Below are 23,982 nucleotides of genomic sequence, written 5' to 3'. Positions count from 1 at the left end.
GGCTAAGAAGAGTAAATCGTGGTCCCTGAAGAGGACTATTAAAAACAGATTAGCAGAGAAAGTGAGTGAAATTGTCTCCCAATTCTTTGTGACAAATAGTAGAATATATTCCACTAAAATGGGTAATGCAAGGCATGAATAAGTTTCACCATGTAGCAAAATATCAACTATAAATTATTCATCACAAATCAATGTTGAAAGATACTTTAAAGTTCATTAATTCTCCAAAATCGAGATAGACGCAGAATTTTACATATAAGATTCCTACAGGGAAGACGATCTGTCCATCATCACACTTCAGAAAATTCCACTGGACTCTCAACCAGAAAACCAAAGTTCAAACTCTGATTCATTTCAGTTATTTTCCATCACAATTACAATACAACCCAAACTTTGCCATGGTTTGTTTACAAGACCTCTCTCCATCTGGACCCTACACACTCTCCTCATTTGCTACATTATGGGCACTTGTTCCTTTTTCCGTGCCTTGAGCCCACCATAGGCTTTGGGGCCTTTGTGACAACTGTTACCTCTGCCTGGAACTCTTTTCATCCACCTTGGTCGGGGCCTCTATTCACAGCTAGTTCTTCCTACTCAACAAGCAGGCCCCAGCTCAAATATCTCCTCTACAGAGCCACCTCCCTGACCTCCCACCTAATGTATCCCCTCAACCCTATACACACTAGATCTCATTATCCTGTTGTATTCTCTTTAGAGGCTTATCACTATCGAAATATGTCATATTCATTTATTTGGTTTCCTTGTTTATCTTCAGTCTCCCCCAGTGCAATATAAAATCCGTGAGGTAACAATCTCTAATCTCAAAATCTGTAACAATGTTTGGCCCATACTAAGTGCTGAGGAAATACTAATTTCATGACTGAATGAACGAATTAACCATAACCCATCATAATTAAACATCAGTCACTATCTATTAATTATTCATAAAATAATACAAATTTCAAACAGAATTGAAATAAAAAGTTAAAATTGCTCCTTCTCCATACTTTACATTGGTCTTTCCTTAGAGTTGGCTATTCTTTAGTGTTTTCTCTTTTTGACTTTTATTTTGACTATCTTCTTAAATCTAAATAATATTCTTAAACTGTATTTGTTGATTTTTTAACTTCAGGTAGTATCTATTGACTCTCTTCTATGAAGAATTAGAAATCTCTTACAATACTTCCTCCCTTGTTCCTGCCGTTTGTTTTTACTTGCATTTATTTTCTTTCTATTGATCATCTTCATGACTTTAACGTAAGATATTAAAACCTCAATTTTGTATTGTTTTAACTTCAGAGAGTAACTCCTAACTCTGTATTATGCAAGATGAGGAAAGTAGTATACCTCTTTCCATGTACATCTTCTTCCTCCTAACACTTCCCAAATTCTGTAAACTATTAGGGTTTTTTAAAATATTCTTAAGTATAGCCATGACTTTTTCCACACTTCGAGGATTGGTTAATTTAATTCCACATAACAAGCTCAAATGGATTATCTCTAGTGATACCCCATTAACCATGCCTTATTTTAATTTTCCTCATATTTGGACCTTGATTTTTTGGTACAGATTTTGTTTGGCTTTCATTTTTCTTGACTTGAAAAAAAAAAGCTTGTGAAATTACTAAGATATTCGAAAATGCTACACATACTATTGGTGGAAGGTTTCAATGTGTGCCAACTTGACTACAAGAACTGTCAATCCAAGATTTTTTTTTCATTGCAATCCTACTGATTTTTGTATTCCATATTCATTTGTTTCTGATTCCTTTGTTTTCCTAGAATATTTCCACAAGGATTTTTTTTTTTGAGATAAGAAGCATGGGAATAAATTCTGAATGCATGTATGTCTGAAAAATTTATTCTGCTTTCATACTTGATTCATAATTGTACTGATTATAGACTTATAAATTTAAAATCATTTCCTGTCATAACTTTGAAGGAGTCCATCGTCTTCAAGTATCCAAAGGATGTGTCCACAGCCTGAAGGGATGTCTAATAGCCTGACTCCTCTTCCTTTGTAGGGGACCTATTTTTGTTGTTGCTCTTTTTTTCTTATGTGTAGGGGTTCAGAACAAGCCTCTCTAAAATATGCCACTTTTGCATGAGAATTATTTTGAGCTAAAGGCAATAGAGACCCTGTGGGTTCAAGAGAAACTACTGCCCCTCTCAACTACCTAGAAGAATTTAAATTGGGGATTTCCCCCAGAAAACAGTTATTATTGGAGGTAATTTTATCTAAGTGACCCTATGTCTATGGCAGGGCAAACATCTCATTACCAAACAGCTGTTCTTCTTATCATCCTATGAATAACCTTCTTGTCCTTGGAAGCCCCAGGCTCCTACCCCATTCCTTAGATCAGGATTGCATATATATATACCTAATTTTACCTTCGGGGGGGTGTCTCTGAACCACTCATGTATGTGGGAGTCCCATACATACAAAATTAAATTTGATTTTCTGTTAATTTGTCTCACATCAATTTAATTCTTAGACCAGTCAGAAAAACCTAGAAGGGTAGAGGGATGTTTTCTTTCTACCCAACAGAAGATTTTAGGATTTCTCTTTATCCTTGTGTTTTAGAAAGGCATGAAAATGAGTTCAAGATTGGGTTTTTGTTGTTGTTGTCATTTTCCCTTTCCTCCTGTTCTACACTCTGTAGAATTTAGCTAAATTCCATAAATACCCTTTTCTTTAGCACTGGGTATTTTTCTATTACTTCTTTAATAATACTATTTTCTTCTCTCATTTTGTAATAAGAATTTTCATTCCAAATATATTGTTTTGACCTTGTGTCTTCTGGATTGATCTTCTAGAGCTCAACATTTTCTCTGATTTTCTGTTTTTTAGTTTTTTTGTGTATGTTTTTTTGTTTTCATCGTTGTTGTTTGTCTTGTTTTGCTATATGTTCTTGAGATTTTTCTCAACTTTTTCTTCTGGCCCTTCCATTTCGTTTTTATTTAAGTAATAATGTTTCTTAATTTTTGGGAGCTCCTTCTCAGTCTTTGAAAGTTTGCTTTCACTGCAGTTGGTTTATTGTTCTTGCTTTATAATAGTTATACTACCTTCATATATCATTTTGAAACAATTAGTAAAATTCTTATAAATTTAAGAAGACCATATCATATGCTGTCTAAACTGGTACACTTTTGACAGTGAAAGAGGTGTGTTATCAATCATAAACTAAGAAAACAGAAACCAACATTATCAGGCAAACTGGGAGGTATTAGAATCTTTTTTATTTTCAGATGACCTATTTCCTCTAAGTTAGATGTTTTGTTGGCCCTTCTTGATATGACTTCTTTGTGCAGCTATTTTTCCCCAAATGTCTGGTTATCTGTTTTAAATTGTTTACAAAAGAGAAGCTCTTTGACATAGTTTAGCATATGTAGGTTTTCTCTAACATCACTCATCTTTCCCTTAAATAGGTGAAGTAACCACAAGCTCTGTGATCTTGGGTGGGTTTTTGGCCTGCAAACATCACTATAGGTACACAGGTAGGGAAGTGTCAAAGGCCAAAATATGGAGTTCTGTTCAGGAGCTCTACCCCGACTCTGAAGGCCTTGACCTTCTAGGGCAATTATTCCATTTCCTTAAGATTGGTTGTCTGATTTAAGCCTGAGGACAATTAGCTCAGGCCTCAGGGATTATAGGATAACACAGAGAATTCTTTAATCAAATCTCTCATTTCCTGTCTCTTCTCCCACACCTGCCATCCTTGCTCTCAGTATTTACTGTTTTGCATTGGTTTTTCTCTGGGGAAGAAAAAAACTGGTTCTCACTTCTGCTTCAGTCATTTGTTGTATAGGCTTGGACTTCAGCTCCCTGTTGTGCAGCTTATCCACCACTACAAAACCATCTACCTATCATCTTCCTGAAATGTACCAAACTCTGACTGACTGATGTCTCTGCTATCATTCTCAGCACTTTTTCGCTACAGTAATTTCTATGTTTTTCAAAAGGAAGAGAACCAATGTTTAATGCTCTATTATTCTCAGTGAAAACCTACCATTTAGCAAACATTTCCCAATAATATTTACTGGTGAAATTTATTTCCCAAGTAAATTTAAGCACCAAGAACTATTTTATCATAGAGGTAGGGATACAATAATAAATAAGACATGGCACCTCAAAGTGCTCAAAATCTAATGAGCATTTTTTTTACCACTCTGAACTTTGATTCTTTAATATTTAAATGAGGAGGTAGGGCTGACTATGAATTTATCACTTTGTATGTATTTTTAGATCAAGAGCCTATAGGATCTTTCTCCAAAGTAGCGTCGTGAGAAGAATCTTCTTTAGGTCAGTGTCCTGCTTTCCAGCCCACTGGAGTTGCAGCCCTGCCCCCACTGTGGGAACGAGGCAACCCTGCTCCTTCAGCTCTGTGGGGTGACCGCAACCCTTCAGCTGCGGGAGGGGGTGTGATCTGGTTCCTTTGGCTCTCACTGAAGGCCCCACCAATATGGCCCTCTGCATGGGTCCTGCTCTCTGAAACCAAAGGGGAAACAGCCTTGTCTGCTGGGCCTGTGGTGGGTGCGGCAGCCCTAGGATCTCTGAGTTGCCTTCAGGGTCATTCTTTCCCTTATTTGAAGAAGAGCTCACATTTGCAGCCACATAGCTCTAAGGTCTGGTCCTGTAGAATCCAAGAAGTCTGACAGCCTTCCTTCATTCTGTTCTACTTTCTCTGTCCCGTTTTGTTCAAACTGGCAATATCTCTGCTGGTATATTCCCATCTGTATTCCTGGCTTCTGCTTAGATGTCTGTTTAAGTCCATGAGTTACACTCATGATCTTTTTGTCAAATGGTTAATGTTCTCTTCAGAACATGCATTCTCGTTTGTTTCTTTATTGTGGGATTTTTTTTTCTTTTTGCAATATGGATAGGTTGAGAATTTTCCAAATCTCCAAATTCTGGTTCCTTTTTGATTAACAATTCCTTCTTCAATTCATATCTCTCCTTTAGAATTTTACTGTAATGTAGTAAGGAGGACCCAAGCTACACCTTTAATACTTTGCTTAGAAATCTCTGTAGCTAGATATCCCATTTCATCACCTACAAGTTCTACCTTCTACAAAACAGTAGAACACAATTCAGCCAAGTTCTTTGCCATTTTACAACAAGGAGCACTTTCCCTCCAGTTTCCAACAACCTATTCATCATTTCTGCCTGAGACCTCACCAGAATGCCCTGTAACATCCATATTTCTACAAACAGTTCCTTCAAAGCAATCTCAGATTTTTTTCTAACAAAGCCTCAAAACTCTTCTAGCCTCTACACATAACTTTGTTCCATGGCCACTTCCACATTTTTAGGTATTTATTACAGCAGCACCACACTCTTAATACTGAACATGTCAGCTGGGGCTGACATAAAAAAACACCATAGAATAGACAGCTTAAACAACAGAAACTGATTTTCTCACAGTTCTGGAGGCTGGAAGTCCAAGATCCAGGAGTCAGCTGATTCCATTCCTGGTAAGCTCTCTTCCTGGCTTGTAGACAGTAGCCTTTTTGCTCTGTCCTCACTTGATGGAAAGAAACAAAAAGAGAGAGAGAGGGATCTCTGGTGATTCTTCTTATAAGGACACATCCCATCAGATCAGAGCCCCACCCTAAGACCTTATTTAAAATAATTTAAAATTAATTGGTTCCTGGGAATTCCCTGGTGGCGCAGTGGTTAAGAATTCGCCTGCCATTGCAGGGGACAAAGGTTCAATCCCTGGTCCAGGAAGATCCCACATGCGGCAGAGCAACTAAGCCTGGGCACCACAACTACTGAGCCTGTGCTCTAGAGCCCAAGAGCCACAACTACTGAGCCCACGTGCCACAACTACTGAAGCCCACATGCCTAGAACCCGTGCTCCACAACAAGAAAAGCCACCACAATGAGAAGCCTGCATACTGCAAAAAAGAGTAGCCCCTGCTCGCTGCAACTAGAGAAAGCCCATGCGTGGCAACAAAGACCCAACGCAGCCCAAAATAAATAAATAAATAAATAAATTTATAAAAAATAAAAATTGCTTCCTTAGTCCAAATATAGTCACATTGGTGGTTAGAATTTCAATAAGTGAATTTTGAGGGTCAGAAATATTCAATCCATAGCAGGCATGTTCAGGTCTTCCAAATAGTATTTCCTCTTGATTCATCTCATACTGATCCAGTCACAGCTTGCATTCAGTACATAACAGGAATTAAAAAACAATACCAAAGAGAGTAAATTAGATTCTACCTTCAAAGAGAGATCAGAAAAAGAAACAATAACTACAATAAAAGACAATATTTTGTCTTTTATTGTCTGGAGACAATGTGTCATGAAGTTTCAGTAGAAACAAAAATCAGTAGAAGGGATTCAAAAAGCTTTGTGGAGAAGGTCATGCCTGAGTAGGGATTGAGATTTCAGGTGGAAGGATTTCAGGATTGAAGGGACAGTTTATAGTGAAAGGAGACTGTATAAGGAAAGGATAAAAATGAAGAAAGTGTAGACACAATAGGGAAACAAGTAATCCAATATTGCTAAAATACAGTTCGTATAAGAGTGGAAGTGAGCAATAAAGCTAGAAAGGAAGTAGGTAACATGTTATGAAAGTCTCGAATGCTAGAGTGAGAAATTCATAATTAATTGAGTAGGCAATGTGAAACAACTGAAAATTTCTAGGGAAGAACAATGTGACCAGAGGCAGTGTTCATATTTTATAATTAAGTAGCAAAAATAAAAGCACATCTGCCAATTATAATTCAGCAAAGAGCAATGAAGAGGGTTGCAATTAAAAGTCTTTTGCAATGAAATTCACCTTAAAATCATGAATAACTTAAGTTTTATAAGATTATCCCATAAAGATGAAGCCCAACACCCTCAGTATTACTATTTCCCATTATATTTTAGCATTTAAAGCAGTGCCTGACACATAGTAGAAATGCAATATATGCCTTGAATGAGTAAGTGAATACTATGAATCATCTACATAAAAACCTTAGTTATTCCTTAACATCACATTTATTTCCCTCAAGAACAACAGATGGGCAGATAAGAAATTGTATTCTCTGCTTTATCATAAAGCCTTATCTGGTATTATTCATTGAGAAATATTACTTTCCGCTATAAAGGTTGATGCGACTGGCTCCTAAAATCTGTGCCTCATATGTGTATTTAAAAATTATAAATCAAGCTAAAAAAACTCAAATAAAACGTCATATTTTCCTACATTAGAAAATGTATCTTAATAATAACCTAAAAGTTTAGGTTTGTATTTTAGAAATCCAGATTTCCTTGGGGTTCTGTACTGAGATGTGGCTACACAGGAAGAGCCAGCTTCTGGCCCTCAGTCCATGGCACCCTCCCTTCTTTTTCCACATCCTCGCCTAGCCTGCCCCACAACAGGCCATTTGCTCATGCAGGTGGTCACCCAGCCTTCACACCTAAGACTGTCATTCTACTTACCACACCTCTAACTGCTGTCCCTAGGCCACTCCTAAAGCCAAGGTACGGACACGCCAGCAGAACAGTCCAGCACTCAACAAGATGGACCAGAGAAGACAACTGTGCAAACCCAAGAAGAGAGCTTAGGGACATTTGGATGGGAAAGCCTGGGGGTCCAGGTGTTCTTCATGTGTTTTACAAGAGAATGGATAGGCTACTTCTCTTCTGTTGACTGAAAGGAAAACGTGAGAGTTGTGACTTAAGTTTTATTGAGGATCTTACTGAGGACTATATACCCTGGGAGACACCCTCTTATATACCTCTGAGGAACTGCTCCAAAGAGGCAGCGGGGGAAGCCAGTGTATGTTATTATTTTTTTGGCTAGGGAATATGTGCAGTCAAGTATACATCTTGGTAAAAGATTATTGCCAGTCACAAAGAACAAATATCTGAAGTGAATGATTTTAGTGCTTTTCTATGTATGGGAAGATGCAAGGAGCTGGGTTCATTAAAATTCTTTCTGAAATACATCTAACTATCTAAGGGTCCCATTTGTACAAAGCACAGAGCGTCCTGTAATTGTCTTTCATTTCCTGTCTAAAGCACAGAGTGCTTCTTGCTGTTATCACCTTAACCTCTTCCGTCTAAAGCACAGAGTGCACAGAGTTGCTACTGCAGTGGGTTAATCTTTGCAGACTTGGATGGTGAGCGAAATGCTCCTTGCTCTTCTTTGTTTGCACTTCCCATTGGCCCCATAGACACCTAGGCCTGTGGGCCTGCATCTGGCTGGAAATGACTCAGAGTTGGGCTCTCAACAGCATACAGCCAAGGATAGCGGCCTCTTGCTCAAGTTTAGGAGTAAGTATCACCTGGAAGATACTTCAAATTTCAAAAAATACTTAAGTGGAAGGTAAAAGGAACCTGGAAATGTATTTTAATGTCTATGGTGCCCACAACTTAAGCACTTTAAGGGGAAGCAGAAAAGAGGAACCCTTGTAACAGCACATTTTGGAATTAAGTATTACACAGACATCAGTTTGGATTACCATGCAGGGTAGGCAGAAAGAAGATCCAATAAATAAAACAGAGAAGAGGTACACTAGATGAAAGTCTCCTATTAACTAGAAATATAATCAAAGCTTTGTCCATCAATACAATCTCCAGTTGAAGATTTAAGCCAAGGATTCAATTTTTATTTCAATAGACAGAGTAGTTAGATCTGGCTATATTTCACCTTTTTCAAGGATGCAAAAAGGAAAACAAAAAAATAAAGAAGAGACCTGTGGAGGAAAAAATGGTGTAAGGTAAAAGGAAATACATCCTAAGGGGCTTCAAAAGGTGTGTTAGCAGAATTAGAAGAATGTGTTTGAAACCTGGCTCACATCCTAGAAAGAGTAAAAGATCTGGCCTCTATAAATTGGGAGATGAACATATAAAGGGGAAAATATTGAAATGAAAAGGAAACAGAAAACTGAAAATTAAATAAGAATTTAAAAGAAAAATAAAATAAAAACAATGAAATTGAAACAGGAGGGAAGGGGGCAGGGCACAACCTTTCAAAGAATGACATAGCCATAGGACACGACATAAACTGATTAGAACCAAATGGGTCCAAGATGGCAGAGAAGTCAACTTCCACTAGACCTTGAGCCTCAGTATATGCTCTTTGTAACACATCAGCAAGCTAACTGACACACCCACAGGCTCCATGACAGTTCCAAAGCCAAACATAAAGTTCAAAAAGTGGGCGGTAGCCCAGTTTCTAGAAATCCCCACCCCTTCCCCAAAAGAGCTGGAATACTCCTCTCACTCATTAGTCTATGAAATTACCCACCCTTATACAAACTGACAACCCCATACCCTGGTGCCACTCTCCCCTTCTGAGACGGCCCACACTCTGTCTGTGGAGTGTGGTTCTCTCTAAATAAATTCACTTCTTACCTATCAGTTTGTCTCTCACTGAATTTTTTCTGCAATGAGACATCAAGAACCTGAACTTCATTAAGTCCTGAGACCAGGTGTGTGATCTCAGTTAAGATGGTGGGTTCAAGTCCCAATCTGAGTTGCACAGTTTCAAAATGAAAGGTAACAGAATAAGATGAAAAAGAAGATGAGTGTGATAAAGAAGGATTTCAGAAAATCTAAAACCATAATATAACAACTAACCTAAAATGAAGGAAGTCAAGAGTAAAATCAAAATCTTGGACATGTGAATCACTGAATATGAGAAACTTGCTAAGAATACAGAAGAAAAATGAAAAGAAATTAAAACAATAAAATATAATATTAAGTTATTCTACTCAATAACTCCTACAGTAAAACTGAATTAGAAATTATCTAGATGTTAAACACAATGAAAATGCTAAAACTGAACTCAGGAAAACTCAGAGCACTAAGAGTATTTTTAAATAGAGTAAACAGAAAATAAAGAAGTAAACGCTGAGAATAACGGAAGCTAGGTAAAGAAAAACAAAATGTGCCCACAAAAAGCAGGAAAATAAAAAAGAATTAAAATTTAAAATTAATAGTAAATTAGAGGGCTTCCCTGGTGGTGCAGTGGTTGAGAGTCTGCCTGCCAGTGCAGGGGACACGAGTTCAAGCCCTGGTCTGGGATGATCCCACATGCCGCTGAGCAACTAGGCCCGTGAGCCACAACTACTGAGCCTGTGCGTCTGGAGCCTGTGCTCTGCAACAAGAGAAGCTGCAATAGTGAGAGGCCCACCCGCCGTGATGAAGAGTGGCCCCCACTTGCTGCAACTAGAGGGGGCCCTCACACAGAAACGAAGATCCAACACAGCCATAAATAAATAAATAGATAAATAAATAAAATTTAAAAAAAATAGTAAATTAGAAAACAGAGTAGGGAAAATATGTAAGTTCAAGAACTGGTTCCTTTGGAGAAAATTACACACTACGAAATGGCAAGAGTAATTTAAAAAAACAGGAAAAAAGGCACAAATATACAACAATTAGAGTAAGAAATAACGATGAAAACTACCGTCTACTTGATGGCTGTGTGCTGGAAACTTTGTTGACTGATTTACAATCATTAGCACAGTCAACCTTATCAGACAGATATCATTTGTATTCCAATTTTCAGGTGAGTAAACAAGCCTCAGAGCATCAACAAATGTGTTCAAGCCACAAGGCAAGCAAATGATAATGCCAGTACTGAAACTCTGCAGATCTGTAGCCTGCAATCCCAACCATTATGGAGCCAAATACCAACTCAGAAAAAATTATTTAAGTTATGACACAATACTATGTGCCACTCAACTGAAAAAGACTTCAGAAAGAAAAGGATACATTGCTAAGAAAACATAAATTATCAAAATGTATGAAAAATTCAATAAAGAGACCAGCTGAACTTAAAAAACCAACTTAAAAACCTATACTTCAAAAGCTTTGAATCCAGGTATTTTTAGAAATAAGTTCTAGAATAACTTCAACCAGTAGATCATCCCTATCCTACTCATTTTCCAGAGCAGACAAAGATATGAAAAACTACTCAACTGGTATAAAACCAATCTAATTAGCTGATCTCATAGACCAAACATGAGTGCCATGAGGAAAATGAAATCAAAACTTAATTATGAATACCTATACAAAATTTACAAATACGTAAAACGTTAGAAATTGAATCTACCAATGCAAAGCTTTCCCACTAGGAAATGTCCAGAAAATTGTTAATAGCTGTGCTGCAAACTGGATACAGGTGTGCTGGGGAGCAGTGGTTTCTGTCAGCCAAGGAGACAGCAGGACAAGGCTTGGGTAGCTCGAGCCCAACACTTTGTGCCTCAGACATTGACAGTCTTGTTGGCGGGGTGAGAAAGATCTGAGCTAGGTAGATGAGTGGGGTGAAGGTAAGCCACAGGGGGTTTCCCTGGCAGGAAAATAAATAAGAACAAAATTTTAAATTGATAGTAACATAGAAAACAAAGAGAGTAGGAGAGAACAACAGAGCTGTTGCCTCTGACAGAAAGCAAAATGTGGGATGAGTTTTGCCAGCAACTGCTGTTCTGCTACAACCTGCTGAGCATTGCCAAGGAGATGCCACCACCTGGATATTGACTTCAGCAGTCAGATGCCTGCTCAGGGATAGGCAACAGGTTCACCAAGGCAGGACAGAGGTATCCTGGGGGCGCATCTCCAAGCTGTGGACCCAGTGTGCTTGTGGCTCAAGTTTTTCAGAGGGCTTCAACCCAGTGATGAGGGACTGTTCTTAGAATGGATATATGTTCTTCAAATAAAAGCCTCACCATTATTTTGAAATATTTAATGTTAAAAAGTTTGAATGGATTCAAAATTCACTCTCAATTATCACAAGGAATGTCAACATTATATGTCAATGAAATAAAAGGTAGTAAATCTTTAGCTTGCAAAACAATTTCAATTGTTAAAATATAAACATTTCTAATGAATATAAAACGTTTTAGAATTTAATTATCTAGGGCTTCCCTGGTGGCGCAGTGGTTGGGGGTCTGCCTGCCAATGCGGGGGACGCGGGTTCGAGCCCTGGTCTGGGAGGATCCCGCATGCCGTGGAGCGGCTGGGCCCATGAGCCACAGTTGCTGAGCCTGCGCGTCTGGAGCCTGTGCTCCGCAGTGGGAGAGGCCGCGATGGTGAGAGGCCCGCGCACCGTGATGAAGAGTGGCCCCCACTTGCCGCAACTGGAGAGAGCCCTCGCACCGAAGCGGAGACCCAACACAGCCATAAATAAATAAATAAATAAATAAATAAAAATTGTATAACTTTAAAAAAAAAAAAAAGAATTTAATTATCTACCTGTATGAATAAAGTTTCTGGTTGATGATAGTCTACGAGAATTTAAAGAGAACATCACCAAGGCTTCCTGAGGGAACTGTGTATAACCATTTCAAACATAAATTCCTGAAATATATTTTGCCAGATAAATAAGTAGCTCATTTAAACAGTAGCTCATTGAAATATATAAAATATGAATTACTACTATTTTCTGCCTTCAATTGGCAAAGATTAAAAAGGATAACCACATATAATTTGGAATCCTAACAATCACAATGACACACCTCTGTGTACAACCTGGAATTCTTAAGAAGTGAACTTAAAATAATAATTGGAAGAGGGAACAGAGATGTATATTCAAGGTTGTTCAACTATCTTGCAACAACAAAAACCTAAAAAAAAACAAACAGAGATAGCCTCAACCACCAGAGGGCAGACAGCAGAAGAAAGAAAAACTACAATCCTGCAGCCTGTGGACCAAAAACCACAGTTACAGAAAGATAGACAAGATGAAAACGCAGAGGGCTATGTACCAGATGAAGGAACAAGAAAAAACCCCAGAAAAACAACTAAATGAAGTGGAGATAGGCAACCTTCCAGAGAAAGAATTCAGAATAATGATAGTGAAGATGATCCAGGACCTCGGGATAAGAATGGAGGCAAAGCTTGAGAAGATGCAAGAAATGATTAACAAACACCTAGAAGAATTAAAGAACAAACAAACAGAGATGACCAATACAATAACTGAAATGAAAACTACACTAGAAGGAATCAATAGCAGAATAACTGAGGCAGAAGAACGGATAAGTGACCTGGAAGACAGAATGGTGGAATTCACTGCTGCAGAACAGAATAAAGAAAAAAGAATGAAAAGAAATGAAGACAGCCTAAGAGACCTCTGGGACAACATTAAACGCAACAACATTCGCATTATAGGGGTCCCAGAAGGAGAAGAGAGAGAGAAAGGACCAGAGAAAATATGTGAAGAGATTATAGTCGAAAATTTCCCTAACATGGGAAAGGAAATAGCCACCCAAGTCCAGGAAGCGCAGAGAGTCCCATACAGGATAAACCCAAGGAGAAACACGCCGAGACACATAGTAATCAAAGTGGCAAAAATTAAAGACAAAGAAAAATTACTGAAAGCAGCAAGGGAAAAACGACAAATAACATACAAGGGAACTCCCATAAGGTTAACAGCTGATTTCTCAGCAGAAACTCTGCAAGACAGAAGGGAGTGGCATGATATACTTAAAGTGATGAAAGGGAAGAACCTACAACCAAGATTACTCTACCCGGCAAGGATCTCATTTAGATTTGATGGAGAAATCAAAAGCTTTACAGACAAGCAAAAGCTAAGAGAATTCAGCACCACCAAACCAGCTCTACAACAAATGCTAAAGGAACTTCTCTAAGTGGGAAACACAAGAGAAGAAAAGGACCTACAAAAACAAACCCAAAACAATTAAGAAAATGGTCATAGGAACATACATATCGATAATTACCTTAAACGTGAATGGATTAAATGCCCCAACCAAAAGACATAGACTGGCTGAATGGATACAAAAACAAGACCCGTATATATGCTGTCTACAAGAGACCCACTTCAGACCTAGGAACACATACAGACTGAAAGTGAGGGGATGGAAAAAGATATTCCATGCAAATGGAAATCAAAAGAAAGCTGGAGTAGCAATACTCATATCAGATAAAATAGACTTTAAAATAAAGAATGTTACAAGAGACAAGGAAGGACACTACATAATGATCAAGGGATCAATCCAAGAAGAAGATATAACAATTATAAATATATATGCACCCAACATAGGAGCACCTCAATACATAAGGCAACTGCTAACAGCTATAAAAGAGGAAATTGACAGTAACACAATCATAGTGGGGGACTTTAACACCTCACTTACACCAATGGACAGATCATCCAAAATGAAAATAAATAAGGAAACAGAAGCTTTAAATGACACAATAGACCAGATAGATTTAATTGATATATATAGGACATTCCATCCAAAAACAGCAGATTACATGTTCTTCTCAAGTGCGCACGGAACATTCTCCAGGATAGATCACATCTTGGGTCACAAATCAAGCCTCAGTATATTTAAGAAAATTGAAATCACATCAAGCATCTTTTCTGACCACAACGCTATGAGATTAGAAATGAATTACAGGGGAAAAAACGTAAAAAAGACAACCACATGGAGGCTAAACAATACGTTACTAAATAACCAAGAGATCACTGAAGAAATCAAAGAGGAAATTAAAAAATACCTAGAGACAAATGACAATGAAAACACGACGACCCAAAACCTATGGGATGCAGCGAAAGCAGTTCTAAGAGGGAAGTTTATAGCAGTACAAGCTTACCTAAAGAAACAAGAAAAATCTCAAGTAAACAATCTAACCTTACACCTAAAGGAACTAGAGAAAGAAGAACAAACAAAACCCAAAGTTAGCAGAAGGAAAGAAATCATAAAGATCAGAGCAGAAATAAATGAAATAGAAACAAAGAAAACAATAGCAAAGATCAATAAAACTAAAAGTTGGTTCTTTGAGAAGATAAACAAAATTGATAAGCCATTAGCCAGACTCATCAAGAAAAACAGGGAGAGGACTCAAATCAATAAAATCAGAAATGAAAAAGGAGAAGTTACAACAGTCACCGCAGAAATACAAAGCATCCTAAGAGACTACTACAAGCAACTTTATGCCAATAAAATGGACAACCTGGAAGAAATGGACACATTTTTAGAAAGGTATAACCTTCCAAGACTGAACCAGGAAGAAACAGAAAATATGAACAGACCAATCACAAGTAATGAAATTGAAACTGTGATTAAAAATCTTCCAACAAACAAAATTCCAGGACCAGATGGCTTCACAGGTGAATTCTATCAAACATTTAGAGAAGAGCTAACACCTATCCTTCTCAAACTCTTCCAAAAAACTGCAGAGGAAGGAACACTCCCAAACTCATTCTATGAGGCCACCATCACCCTGATACCAGAACCAGACAAAGACACTACAAAAAAAGAAAATTACAGACCAATATCACTGATGAATATAGATGCAAAAATCCTCAACAAAATACTAGCAAACAGAATCCAACAACACATTAAAAGGATCATACACCATGATCAAGTGGGATTTATCCCAGGGATGCAAGGATTCTTCAATATACGCAAATCAATCAATGTGATACACCATATTAACAAACTGAGGAATAAAAACCATATGATCATCTCAATAGATGCAGAAAAAGCTTTTGACAAAATTCAACACCCATTTATGATAAAAACTCTCCAGAAAGTGGGCATAGAGGGAACCTACCTCAACATAATAAAGGCCATATATGACAAACCCACAGCAAACATCATTAAAAAACAAACAAACAAAGAAACAAACAAAACCCTCAATGTCCAACAATAGGAAACTGGTTAAACATGATATACCCATAATATTAAAACACTATATAGTTAATTTTTTAAAAAAAAGACTTTAAAGGACTTTTACAAGACTTTTAAAAGACTTTATATTTTAGAGCAGGTTCACAGAAAAATTGATCAGAAGGTATAGAGAGTTCCCAGTTACTTCAAAGTCCATAGTTTACATTAGAGTTCACTCTTGTACATGCTATGAGTTTAGACAAATGTATAACGACATGTGTCCATCATTATAACAGACAGATACGTTTAACGGATATTTTCTTACTTTACACAATCAACGGTAATTTCCTTTTTCACTAAATATCTGTTTAGGTCCATATAGACCCACCTTACATTTTGATAACATTATAGAATCTCATGTACATCTGTACTTTAATTAGAAATACTTTATTGATGGACATTTAGTTTTTTAGTCTACATTTTTTATCACAAAGAGGGTACAATATATATTCTTGCTCAAGTATATTGCCATTTCATGTACAAAGTTCTGGAGATCATATGTATAACGTCTAGGTGGTACAGTAAAAAGATCATTGTCTTTGGAAACATAAACAGTTTTCTTTCAGTTACAGTTACATCATTTGCAATTTAAACAACTTTGACGAAGTGAAACTATGGTTGCATCATCAATAAATTGGTGGTAATGATAATCTCTTCACAAGATTCTGAAGATAGAATGACATATATAAAGTTTATTTTATTTTTTTCTATTTTAATTTTTATTTTTTAACATCTTTATTGGAGTATAATTGCTTTACATTCTTGTGTTAGGTTCTGCTGTATAACAAAGTGAATCAGCTATACGTATACATATATCCCCATATTCCCTCCCTCTTGCGACTCCCTCCCATTCTCCCTATCCCACCCCTCTAGGTGGTCACAAAGCACTGAGCTGATCTCCCTGTGCTATGTGGCTGCTTCCCACTAGCCATCTATTTTACATTTGATAGTGTATATATGTCCATGCCACTCTCTCACTTCATCCCAGCTTACCCTTCCCCCTCCCCGTGTCCTCAACTCCATTCTCTACGTCTGTGTCTTTAGTCCTGTCTTGCCCCTAGATTCTTCAGGACCATTTCTTTTCTTTTTTTTTTTTAGATTCCATATATATGTGTTAGCATATGGTATTTGTTTTTCTCTTTCTGACATACTTCTCTGTATGACAGACTCAAGGTCCATCCACCTCACTACAAATAAACCAATTTCGTTTCTTTTTATGGCTGAGTAATAGTCCATTGTTTATATGTGCCACAGCTGTCGATGGGCACTTAGGTTGTTTCCAAGTCATGGCTATTGTAAACAGAGCTGCAATGAACATTGTGGTATATGACTCTTTTTGAATTATGGTTTTCTCATGGTATACGCCCAGTACTGGGATTGCTGGGTCACATGGTAGTTCTATTTTTAGTTTTTAAAGGAACCTCCATACTGTTCTCCATAGTGGCTGTATCAGCTTAAATTCCCACCAACAGTGCAAGAGGGTTCCCTTTTCTCCACACCCTCTCCAGCATTTATTGTTTGTAGATTTTTTATGATGGCCATTCTGACTGGTGTGAGATGATACCTCATTGTAGTTTTGAGTTGCATTTCTCTAATGATTAGTGACGTTGAGCATCTTTTCATGTGTTTGTTGGCAATCTGTATATCTTCTTTGGAGAAATGTCTATTTAGATCTTCTCTCCATTTTTGGATTGGGCTGTTTGTTTTTTTTAATATTGAGCTGCATGAGCTGCTTGTATACTTTGGAGATTAAGCCTTTGTCACTTGCTTCGTTTGAAAATATTTTCTCCCATTCTGAGGGTTGTCTTTTTGTCTTCTTTATGGTTTCCTTTGCTGGGCAAAAGCTTTTAAGTTTCATTAGGTCCCATTTGTTCACTTTTGTTTTTATTTCCATTACTCTAAGAGCTGGGTGAAAAAGGATCTTGCTGTGATTTATGTCATAGAGTGTTCTGTCTATGTTTTCCTACAAGAGCTTTATAGTCTCTGGCCTTACATTTTGGTCTTTAATCCATTTTAAGTTGATTTTTGTGTATGGTGTTAGGGAGTGTTCTAATTTCATTCTTTTACATGTAGCTGTCCAGTTTTCCCAGTACCACATATTGAAGAGGCTGTCTTTTCTCCATTATATACTCTTGCCTCCTTTATCAAAGATAAGGTGACCATATGTGCATGGTTTTATCTCTGGGCTTTCTGTCCTGTTCCATTGATTTATATTTCTGTTTTTGTACCAGTACCATACTGTCTTGATTACTGTAGCTTTGTAGTATAGTCCAAAGCCAGGGCGCCTGATTCCTCCAGCTCCATTTTTCTTTCTCAAGATTGCTTTGGCTATTTGGAGTCTTTTGTGTTTCCATACAAAATGTGAAATTTTTTGTTCTAGTCTGTGAAAAATGCCATTGGTAGTTTGATAGGGATTGCATTGAATCTGTAGATTGCTTTGGGTAATATAGTCATTTTTACAATGTTGATTCTTCCAATCCAAGAACATGGTATATCTCTCCATCTGTTTGTATCATCTTTAATTTCTTTCATCAGTGTCTTATAGTTTTCTGCATACAGGTCTTTTGTCTCCTTACGTAGGTTTATTCCTAGGTATTTGATTCTTTTTGTTGCAGTGGTAAAGGGAGTGTTTCCTTAATTTCTCTTTCAGGCTCTTCATCATTAGTGTATGGGAATGCAATAGATTTCTGTGCATTAATTTTGTATCCTGCTACTTTACCAAATTCATTGATTAGCTCTAGTAGTTTTCTGGTGGCATTTTTAGGATTCTCTATGTATAGTATCATGTCATCTGCAAACAGTGACAGCTTTACTTCTACTTTTCCGATTTGGATTCCTTTTATTTCTTTTTCTTCTCTGATTGCTGTGGCTAAAACTTCCAAAACTATGTTGAATAATAGTGGTGAGAGTGGGCAACCTTGTCTTGTTCCTGATCTTAGGGGAAATGGTTTCAGTTTTTCACCATTGAGGACGATGTTGGCTGTGGGTTTGTCATATATGGCCTTTATTATGTTGAGGTAAGTTCCCTCTGTGCCTACTTTCTGGAGAGTTTTTATCATAAATGGGTGTTGAATTTTGTCAAAAGCTTTTTCTGCATCTGTTGAGATGATCATTTGGTTTTTCTCCTTCAATTTGTTAATATGGTGTATCACATTGATTGATTTGCGTATATTGAAGAATCCTTGTGTTCCTGGGATAAACCCCACTTGATCATGGTGTATGATCCGTTTAATGTGCTGCTGGATTCTGTTTGCTAGTATTTTGTTGAGGACTCTTCATCTATGTTCACCGGTGATATTGGCCTGTAATTTTCTTTTTTTGTGACATCTTGGTCTGGTTTTGGTATGAGGGTGACGGTGGCCTCATAGAATGAGTTTGGGAGTGTTCCTCCCTCTGCTATATTTTGGAAGAGTTTGAGAAAGATAGGTGTTAGCTCTTCTCTAAATGTTTGATAGAATTCGCCTGTGAAGCCATTTGGTCCTGGGCTTTTGTTTGTTGGAAGAGTTTTAATCACAGTCTCAATTTCAGTGCTTGTGATTGGTCTGTTTATATTTTCTGTTTCTTCCTGGTTCAGCCTCAGAATGTTGTGCTTTTCTAAGAATTTGTCCATTTCTTCCAGATTGTCCATTTTATGAGCATATAGTTGCTTGTAGTAATCTGTAATGATCCTTTGTATTTCTGCAGTGTCAGTTGTTACTTCTCCCTTTTCATTTCTAATTCTGTTGATTTGAGTCCTCTCCCTTTTTTTCTTGATGAGTCTGGCTAATGGTTTATCAACTTTGTTTATCTTCTCAAAGAACCAGCTTTTAGTTTTATTGATCTTTGCTATTGTTTCTGTCATTTCTTTTTCATTTATTTCTGATCTAATCTTTATGATTTCTTTCCTTCTGCTAATTTTGGGTATTTTTTGTTCTTCTTTCTCTAATTGCTTTAGGTGTAAGGTTAGGTTGTTTTTTCGAGATGTTTCTTGTTTCTTGAGGTAGGATTGTATTGCTATAAACTTCCCTCTTAAAACTGCTTTTGCTGCATCCCATAGGTTTTGGGTCATCGTGTTTTCATTGTCATTTGTCTCTAGGTATTTTTTGATTTCCTCTTTGATTTCTTCAGTGATCTCTTGGTTATTAAGTAGTGTATTGTTTCCCCTCCATGTGTTTGTATTTTTTACAGTTTTTTTCCTGTAATTGATATCTAGTCTCATAGTGTTGTGGTCCGGAAAGACACTTGATACGATTTCAATTTTCTTAAATTTACCAAGGCCTGATTTGTGGCCCAAGATATGATTTATCCTGGAAAATGTTCCATGAGCACTTGAGACTAAAGTGTATTCTGTTGTTTTTGGATGGAATGTCCTATAAATATCAATTAAGTCCATCTTCTTTAATTTAAAGCTTGTGTTTCCCTGTTTATTTTCATTTTGGATGATCTGTCCATTGGTGAAAGTGGGGTGTTTTAGTCCCCTACTATGATTGTGTTACTGTCGATTTCCCCTTTTATGGCTGTTAGCATTTGCCTTATGTGTTGAGGTGCTCCTATGTTGGGTGCATAAATATTTACATTGTTATATCTTCTTCTTGGATTGATCCCTTGATCATTATGTAGTATCCTTCTTTGTCTCTTGTAATAGTCTTTATTTTAAAGTATACTTTGTCTGATATGAGAATTGTTACTCTAGCTTTCTTTTGATTTCCTTTTGCATGGAATATCTTTTTCCATCCCCTCACTTTCAGTCTGTATGTGTCCCTAGGTCTGAAGTGGACCTCTTGTAGATCGCATATATACAGGTCTTCTTTTTGTATCCATTCAGCCAGTCTATGCCTTTTGGTTAGAGCATTTAATCCATTTACATTAAGGGAGTTATCGATGTGTATGCTCCTATTACCATGTTCTTAATTGTTTTGGGTTAGTTATTGTAGATCTTTTCCTTCTCTTGTGTTTCCTGTCTAGAGAACTTCCTTTAGCATTTGTTGTAAAGCTGGTTTGGTGGTGCTGCATTCTCTTAGCTTTTGCTTGTCTGTAAAGGTTTTAATTTCTCTGTTGAATCTCAATGACATCCTTGCTGGGGAGAGTAATCTTTCTTTTTTCTTGGTAATTTTTTTTTTTTTAACATCTTTACTGGAGTAAAATTGCTTTTAAAATGGTGTGTTAGTTTCTGTTGTATAGCAAAGTGAATCAGCTATACATATATATATATCCCCATATCTCCTCCCTCTTGCATGTCCCTCACACCCTCCCTATCCCACCCCTGTAGATGGACATAAAGCACCGAGCTGATCTCCCTGTGCTATGCGGCTGCTTCCCACTAGCTATCTATTTTACATTTGGTAGTTTATATATGTCCATGCCACTCTCCCACTTCATCTCAGCTTACCCTTCCCCCTCCCTGTGTCCTCAAGTCCATTCTCTATGTCTGTGTCTGCGACAGTCCAGCCACCGCAGGGGGTCTTCCAGGTCCCGACAGAGAGGGGTAAGGGACTGAATGACACTGGGAATATGGGACCAGAAGGACCAAGACAACTGATCGTTGCAAGGCGCTTTATTTAGAATCTACTGAATCTTATATAGACAGAAGAGGAACTCATTATTAGACAATGAACCCATAGAATTGCTTATCGTCTCAGTTCAGTCACCACCATGGACATCAGCAAGTTTACAATGACCATCCTTGAACATTATCTTCCTTTAACCAGGCACGCACAGCCCCCAGCCATAAGGAACAACCAGGAATCTCAGCTCCCTGAGGTCTCCTGGCCTGAGATAGCTTTGCTAATCTCTTTTACATCCCTCAGGCCTGGAACAAAGAGTGCATTCCGAGTCAGGGGGGCAAAGCCCTTGAGTGACTTTGCTTTTTGCAAGAGACATACTGTCTCCACCAGGAGTTACCTCTGGCTAAGACTGCATGCCTCCCACAGGTGTCTTTATTCCTGTCCTGCCCCTAGGTTCTTCAGAAACTTTTTTTTTTTTTTTTTAGATTAAACATATATGTGTTAGCATACAGTATTTGTTTTTCTTGGGTAGAGTTAACTTCGTTGTAGGTTTTCCCCTTTCATCACTTTAAATATGTCCTGCCACACCCTTCTGGCTTGCAGAGTTTCTGCTGAAAGATCAGCTGTTAACCTTATGGGGATTCCCTTGTATGTTATTTGTTACTTTTCCCTTGTTGCTTTTAATATTTTTTCTTTGTATTTAATTTTTGATACTTTGGTTAATATGTGTCTTGGCATGTTTCTCCTTGGATTTATCCTGTATGGGACTCTCTGTGCTTCCTGGACTTGATTGACTATTTCCTTTCCCATGTTAGGGAAGTATTCAACTATAATCTCTTCAAATATTTTCTCAGTCCCTTTCTTTTTCTCTTCTTCTTCTGGGACCCCTATAATTTAAATTTTGGTGCATTTAATGTTGTCCCAGAGGTCTCTGAGACTGTCCTCAATTCTTTTCATTCTTTTTTCTTTATTCTGCTCTGCAGTAGTTATTTCCACTATTTTATCTTCCAGGTCACTTATTGGTTCTTCTGCCTCAGTTATTCTGCTATTGATTCCTTCTAGAGAATTTTTAATTTCATTTATTGTGTTGTTCATCATTGTTTGTTTGCTCTTTAGTTCTTCTAGGTCTTTGTTAAACGTTTCTTGTATTTTCTCCATTCTATTTCTAAGATGTTGGCTCATCTTTACTATCATTACTCTGAATTCTTTTTCAGGTAGACTGCCTATTTCCTCTTCATTTGTTAGGTCTGGTGGGTTTTTACCTTCCTCCTTCATCTGCTGTGTATTTCTGTCTTCTCATTTTGCTTTCCTTGCTGTGTTTTGGGTCTCCTTTTCGCAGGCTGCAGGTTTGTACTTCCCATTGTTTTTGGTGACTTTCCCCAGTGGCTAAGGTTGGTTCAGTGGGTTGTGTAGGCTTCCTGGTGGTGGGGACTAGTGCCTGTGTTCTGGTAGATGAGGCTGTATCTTGTATTTCTGGTTGGCAGGATCACGTCCAGTGGTGTGTTTTGGGGTGTCTGGGCACTTATTATGATTTTAGGCAGCCTCTCTGAAAATGGTTGGGGTTGTGTTCCTGTCTTGGTAGTTGTTTGGCATGGCGTGTCCAGCACTGGAGCTTGCTAGTCATTGAGTGGAGATGTGTCTTAGCGTTGAGATGGAGATCTGTGGGAGGGCTCTCGCCCATTGATATTGCATGGGGCCAGGAGATCTCTGGTGGAGCAATGTTCTGAACTCGGATCTCTCACTTTAGAGGCTCAGGCCTGACACCTCAGTATCAAGACCCTGTCAGCCACATGGCTCAGAAAAAAAGGGAAGAAAGAAAGAAAGAAAGAAAGAAAGGGAGAGAGGGAGGGAGAGAGAGAGAAAGAAAGAAAGAGAAAGAAAGAGAAAGAAAGAAAGAAAAGAAAAAGTTATTAAAATAAAAAATTTAAAAATATATTATTAAAATTTAAAATATAAAAAAGTAATTGAAACAAAAGAGAAGAGAGCAACGAAACCAATAAACAAATCCACCAGTGATAACAAGTGCTAAACACTAAACTAAGATAAACATAAAAATCAGAAACTAGTCAGTTGCATACAGGAAACCCTAAGTCTATAGCTGCTCCCAAAGTCCACTGCCTCAATTTTGGGATAATTTGTTGTGTATTCAGGTATTCCACAGATGCAGGGTACATCAATTTGACTGTGGAGATTTAATCTGCTGCTCCTGAGGCTGCTGGTAGAAATTTCCCTTTCTCTTCTTTGTTCGCACATCTCCTGGGATTCAGCTTTGGATTTGGCCCCATCTCTGCACATAGGTTGCCATCTGGCATCTGTTCTTTACCCAGACAAGAGGGGGTTAAAGGAGCAGCTGATTGGGGGGCTCTGGCTCACTCAGGCAGGGAGGAGGGAGGGGCACGGAATGCAGGGTGAGCCTGCGGCGGTAGAGGCCAGCATGACGTTGCAACAGCCTGGTGTGCGCCGTGTGTTCTCCCAAGTAAGTTGTCCTTGGATCACGGGACCCCGGCAGTGGCAGGCTGCACAGGCTCTTGGGATGGGAGGTGTAAATAGTGACCTGTGCTTGCACACAGGCTTCTTGGTGGCTGCAGCAGCAGCGTTAGCATTTCATGCCCATCTCTGGGGTCCGCGCTGATAGCCGTGGTGCGCGCCCATCTCTGGAGCTCGTTTAAGTCGTGCTCTGAACCCCCTCTCCTCATGCACCCTGAAACAATGGTCTCTTGCCTCTTAGGCAGGTCCAGACTTTTTCCCGGACTCCCTCCTGGCTAGCTGTGATGCACTAGCCCCCTTCAGGCTGTGTTCATGCAGCCAAACCCAGTCCTCTCCCTGGGATCTGACCTCCAAAGCCGGAGCCTCA

The sequence above is a fragment of the Balaenoptera physalus genome (genome assembly GCF_965194825.1).
Source record: "Balaenoptera physalus genome assembly, chromosome: 3".
Classification (NCBI taxonomy): Eukaryota; Metazoa; Chordata; class Mammalia; order Artiodactyla; family Balaenopteridae; genus Balaenoptera; species Balaenoptera physalus.
This window is presented reverse-complemented; position numbering follows the sequence as displayed.